Consider the following 7,087-nt stretch of genomic DNA (forward strand, 5'->3'; position numbering starts at 1 on the left):
ATAATAATAATAATAATAATAATAATAAATATAATAATAATAATAATAATAATAATAATAATATTAATAATCATAATAATAATAAGAATAATAGTAATAATAATAATAATAATAATAATAATAATAACAAGAATAATAATAATAACAACAATAATAACAATAATAATAATAATAATAATAATAATAATAAGAAATTGGGCTTCAATCTCGTAGAATCATGACCTAACGCACTGTATATGAATAAGGTAATGAGTTTGAGTCTCAACGCACCATAGTGATCATAAAATGATAACAAAAGCAATAATAATACTTTTTTATGAAAATTTTTTAAATTCATCCCATTAAATTTGCTTTATTTCTTGAAAAAAATGTGATAGCAATGTATGATAAATTTGAAAGTCGCCATTTTATTTGTTCTATTCTATCGTATGAATGTGGTAGCAATGAATAATAAGTTTGAAAGACAACAAATGATTTAATGTTTGAATAAGGGCGTGAAGGGATAAAATTAAAATACTCATCATTGGTAATTATAAAAGGAAAAGTAATATGAGTTCTTCTAATAGCCTTCAAACTGTGAAAATAATTTATCATGAAAATGATACGAAAGATCATTGAACACGCGATTATCGTGCAACCTAATTTGATAAGTTTATAAATTCTCCATTAAAAGAAAACAATATAAAGTGATGGTGCAGTTCATCTTTCAAAGTGATGTTGGCGGTTCATGTAAATATGTCAAATATAAAAGTATGACATATATAAATGTTTATAATCAATTCATGAAGAGATTGTGACTTGTAATAAGCATCATGGATGTTTCCCCATTCTTTAAAGTGAATGTTTCAAAATATAAAGAAAACTAAGAAGAAAAACATATTTTCACTTAGGTTGAAATATGTCACAACTCACCTCTACGGGAGGTTTCAGAGAATTGAATAAATTTTATTTAACAAAAGTGATAAATGGTCGTGTACTTTTAAACGTCATAAATATTATGGCATATTTATTGTGAACTAACGAAAGGGCAAAAGAAAGAAATAATTCTTGCCTATAAAGGTTGTGATCATGACCAAAATTATATTATTTCGTGGCAATACAAACTTTTAATTGGTTGTGTACCTATACGCAAGAAACATGGCTTGCTCGTAATAATTTAACCATGACAATAACAATATAATTTTCTCTTTGAAGGAGATGTTCACCATATGGATGGTGCCATGGAATATGTGATAGTACACAAATTAATTGCAAGTTCTAACAAGTTGTGTTATTACCAGAGGAATAATATTGGGGTTATAGCAAGTCTCAAAGGAAAATTTTAAAGTTTCAGATGTATTGAGAAGCAATTTTAAGACTATAAATTATGAAAAGATTTGGTCTTTAGATTACTACTATTGAAGCAGGTTATAAATATTTATGTAAAAGGCTATCCATTTTTTCCTCCTGTTTGTTGCACACAAACATGGGTATGCTGATGGATCACATGCAAAGGAAAATATAAGCGTACTGAAATAAAGATTAGTTGTGGCATGACCGCTTGACAAATTTTGTTTAAATGTGATACAAAAGTAATTGATAATTCATGTGGCTTATATGATGAATAAACAAATAAATTCTTCAAGAATTCTGTTATGTTGCTTGTATGTTGAGAATTTGATAATTGTATCATTGTAACCAGCTAAGGTTGAGATTGAACTCCCTTAGTTTTTGGAACATATAAAAAAGTGAATAAGGGCTCATTCATCTTCAATGTGGACTATTTGCAACTATATGATAGATGCATCTATCTGATGGTCACATGTGTTTTGTTATCAACTTACAAATTGGTGTTTGTAAGATTGTTTGCTCAAGTTGTTAAATTAACAGCACAATTTCAAATTATAAAATTATGTTGACAATGTTGGTTGACTTAGCAGAAATTACATGCCTCTAATTATAACTAAAACCATTAATTATGAGAACAAATCTCCTACAAAGAAATTTGGAATGAGATGAATCTATTTTACATGTAGGAACGCTTGTATGCATCAAGCCAACAAAGGTCCCCTATCAAAATTGGTCCAGGATTGGGAACCAAATGATTTTCATCTAAAACATTGAATGTGCAGTTATACTTTTATTTCTCCACCATGCAGAATTATAAATTTCCAAATGACGTTGGGATGAATGCTAGATTTCCTAACATTAGGAGGAGAGATGATTGATAGCTAAAAATTACATATGAGTTTAATTATGAATTATCTAGATCCTCATTAAAAGAAATTGTGACCTTGAAGTTCAAGGGGTAACTCTTTTGCGTAATGTTACAAATCTATTGTAAGATGAATTTACTGACCATATAATATAATTTAGTTGCAAATGTTCCAACGAAAAGTCCTTGAAGGAAAAATTTATGATACGCCTTAAGCGTAATAGACCAATCGGTTCCACACATAAAATTCTTTGAAGAAAGAGAGAATCAAGTGGTCTATACGGTCGTGATAATGAGGTATGTGCTATAAGAGAGCACCACGACATAACACTTCGTAGTGCCTTGGAATAGTTTCAGTACCTGAAAATAATGAAAAATGAAGAGATCTTGATAAGTTATATCGTATTGAAGTAAAAATCAAATAACCGTCGACGGTATCTTGGATATGAAGTAGCGCACAATGATATAAATTGTGATGACGATTTTGAATTCAAAATTTTCATTTAGTGTGGACAGATAAATGATTGGTCAAGTAAATACATAATTCAAGAATTTTTTGTTTCTTTTAAAAAAGTGATATATTTGGATTTATAGTCCATAAATCAAGGTATAATGTCAACGGGTACAAATAAACTATTATGCGATAGTATAACCGTAAGATATTAAGTACGACTTGTGGCTTGGGGAAGAAAGATTTATCACAAAAATCCTGACATTATTGGATACTTTCTCTCCTATATTGGATGCAATGAGATTTGTTTTGATTTGGAAATATATAAAAATGAATGCATATAATGAATAATTATCATGTCTAGCTAGACAATATTGAAAGTTATATGAAAATCCTTGAAGCAATAAAGGTGTCTAAAACATATAAAAGCTTGAAAGAAACTTTTTTAGTAAATCTTCAAGAATCCTTATATGGATTGAAATAATCAAGGAAAAACGGGTATAAAAGAGATTCTAATTGTTCTTGCATTTTTATAAAATGGTCAGGATTTGAATTTGTCATAATAGATGTGTATGTTAATGACTTGAACATTATTAGCACTCATAAAGATCTTTCAAAAATTGTTGAATGTTTGAGAAGAGAATCTAAAATGAAAAGATCCTCAAAAATTTTGTCTTGACCTACAAATTGAGAATTTGATCAGTGAAATATTTGTTCATCAATCAACATACACAGAAAGTTTTTATGCAATTTTATATGGATAAATCACATTCATTGAGTACCCCCAATGATTATGAGATCGTTTGACCTAAATAAAGATTCACTTTGATCTAAAAAGAATGAAGAAGAGCTTCTTAGTTAGTTCAATAAAGGCACTAATACATCTTGCTTACAGTACTAGGCCAAATATATTATTTGCAGTAAATTTGCTGGCAACATTCAGTTCCTCCTAGCAAAAGAACATCGAAATGATATTAAGCACATACTTAAATAGGTTCGAAGGACCATAGACATGTGTTTCTTCAATTTTGAGTAATCCAAGTCAGAGTTGATTAGTTATGTAGATGGAGAAAATTTGTCTGGTCTGCATAAATCTAGATCTCAGACATGTTATTTGTTTACATTTAAAGGCATAGTAATATTTTGACGATTAATGAAGCAAACGTTGGTAATAACTTCTTCAAACCATGTATAAATAAAATTCCTCCATGAAGAAAGTCGATAGTGTGTCTGGTTGAGATCAATGACACACCATATTCATAAAATGTGTGGTTTTTCTTTGAAAAAAATATACCAACCACAATGTACCAAGATAATCAATTGCAAATGAAAGTGTCCACAAGATGATTGTTGTTATGGACAAGTTGAACGAGAAATTTACTTGCAGTAACGAGGTCACGAATAGAGTGATTTTCAAGAATGTATTCGGCTAAGATCAAAGACTCATTATATCCAGAAACTAGAAAATGATATATCATAAATGATTTCAATCATACAACGCCTTCGTGAATATGATTTAATCAATCACAAATACACTGTCAACATTTAAAGAGTCGGTATACACGATTAGATACATCATCACGAGAAATTGAGTGATATTTTGATCAGGGTGAGTATAATACACTTTTCACTCTTTTTTCTTAATCGAGGTTTTGTTCCACTGGATTTTTAGGCAAGGTTTAATGAGGCAACAAATAATGTGTATCAAAAGGTATATGTAATCTTTTTCCTTCACTAGAATTTTTTTTCCTTTGGGTTTTCCAAGGTTTAATGAGACACATTGTCTATAGACATCCAAGGGGAGTGGTATAAATCCATTGAATTGTGTGGATTATCCATTAGATATATTCAAGACTTAATTGTCTTCATGTATATATGCTTCCAAGGTTATAAGAACTCTTTGGATAACTATGTATCTGCTAGTTTGTGACCTTTGAGAGTGATATCTCAACACTATAAATAGAGACCTCACTCACCATTTGAAAGATACACTTAAATTAGAAGAAAAAAAATCTCTTTTTCATCTACATTTCTTGCCTTCTTCTCTTGATATATTAATAATTTTTTTCTTATCGATCTACCAAACATCGTATAAGTTATACCAACTATAATTAAAATTGTAAAAAAGGATTGGTCCAGCTCCATTCAACTCAAGCCTCATGGACCAAGTAATTTAATGGGCTAGGGCAGACCGATCCTTCATTTGGAAGTGCCTGAAAATGCTCAACCAATCATTACCCCAAAAAGGTCGAGGGTTGGGGTGGGCTAGCCCTTCTTTTTTTCTTTTCAAACTTAAAATTCATGAACACACAAAAATAATAATATTTTCAAATAAAATGATACAAATTTGTCATGCCCCAAAGCGACCCCTAGGACGCGGACATGGAACCTAGAATCATGAGTGACACTATGTTAACCCTACTAGCATATCATAAGCATATAAAATAAACTGAAGTAAAGAAATATTGTGGAAAAGATAAATCATAAGATATACTGAAATGATGGGGAATACCCATAATATATATGATTATATAAAAACTAAGAGTTTAACAACAACTAAAAAGTCAAACTCAAATGCTAAAGTTGAAACTAACTATGTTTGAAAATAGCCTCTAACTAACTAGAAGTGTTGGACATGCCCCAACCAAATGTAGCAAAAAATAAAACTAAGACTAAAAGCAAAGGAAACATGTTTTTCGTCATCGAAGAATGAGGATTCACCACTGATACTGCTGAGCTAAAGATCGGGAACCGATCTATGTATGATCTGGAAGCTTGAAAGGTCAGGATATAATAAAGCTGAAAAATAAATATAATTGAACCAAAGCATATATCTGAGCAATGATAAGAGATAAGTATGATAGTATACAGAGAATACTGAACAACAACTAACTAAATGCAATGACAAAGTTTATAACATGCTGAGACTGAAATCTAAATGTAACTAATAACAAGGTCAATGCAATAGAATCTGACTGTAAGGAGCTACTAATAACTAACATATAGTCACATGAGTCAAATGTGGAGTCTGATGTATATGCATCATTGGGAGCACGCAATATACCTTGCCAAGGATCTCGAGACATGGCTGGCGTGATTACTTAAAATGAAATGCCCACAAAGGGGACTTATAAATCTATGGGGGCATGTAGTTCTGAGACTATTTGGGTACGTTAAACCCTAGTCAACTCAGTCTAAGCCTACTCCCAAGTAGAATGTGTATAAGAAGTATTATGATTGAAATGTTGAAGTAGTGGATAGCTCAAATATTGACATGCAAACTTTGAGAATGCAACAATTATAACTTATAATGTGACATTCGTCAACTGAAACATGTATTTTTGTTTTGAATTTACCTAGCATGTGTAATTCATGAAATAAACGAGTCTACACAACTAGGGCTCTGAAATATCCTAGAAGAAACTAAGCACTAAAATGGTAATCTGTTTTGGATCATCTAATAGCTAAACCCCAACAATTTCTAACATTCAAGAAACCCTAAGTCTAGATAATATTAAGGGAATCAAGATTCTGACTGAAATCTAGGGACCTAATGGATGAAAGGAACCCACTAGTGATATTCCACATACTTGGTGATGAAATTTAAGGAGAAATATTTCGATATTGGGACTGGAACTAATGAAAACTCATAGTGTTCTTGAACTAGGGCTGCTCGACTTTCTCCTCTATTTTACTCTAAGTTTGATAATTTTTTGGTGAATAATTGATTGGGTTAGGTTCTAATTAGTTTACTAGGCTAAAAGTGACTAAAACTACGTAGTTTAGGAGTTAAAAACATAGTTTAAGGGCCCAACGCATGATCAAAAGACCAAACAACCCATGAATTAAAATCTGTTGAAACCACCAATGGGATGGAATGATCCACGATCCATCGTGTCAGCCGTCGACCAACTTTAGAGGATGGGTTCTGGGGGTTCCTGAGGGTCTCGACCTACAAACGGATCAATGGTCCGTGGATTGATCCATGATTCTTCTTGTTAGTTAGTCGGTCGACTTCACAGGATGATTTCTAGGGGGTCAGAGAGTCTCGACCTACGCACTGATCGACGGTCCATGGACTGATCCACGATCCATCCTGTCGGTCCATCAGTAAACTTCAAAGGATGGGTTATGGGGCCTTGATCTGCAAACCTGGACCATGGTCTATGGTCTGACCTTTGGTCCGTGGGTCATGCCTTAGATAAATTTCTAGGATGATTTTGGGGGGGGGGGGCAACGTGTGGCCATCCACGAACCACCAGGATAAAACGTGGGTCACCCTATGTTCCGTGGGTGGCAACTGTGGGTTGCACCTGTAACTTCTGGAAATCTACAAGTTCGGTCTATTTTCAGATACGGGATATTACATTATCTCCCCCCAAGAACATTCGTCCTTAAATAAAGTCTAAACTAGTTGGATAAGGAGGGAAAGGGGATTCAAG

The sequence above is a fragment of the Solanum pennellii genome, chromosome 3, assembly GCF_001406875.1.
Source record: "Solanum pennellii chromosome 3, SPENNV200".
NCBI lineage: Eukaryota > Viridiplantae > Streptophyta > Magnoliopsida > Solanales > Solanaceae > Solanum > Solanum pennellii.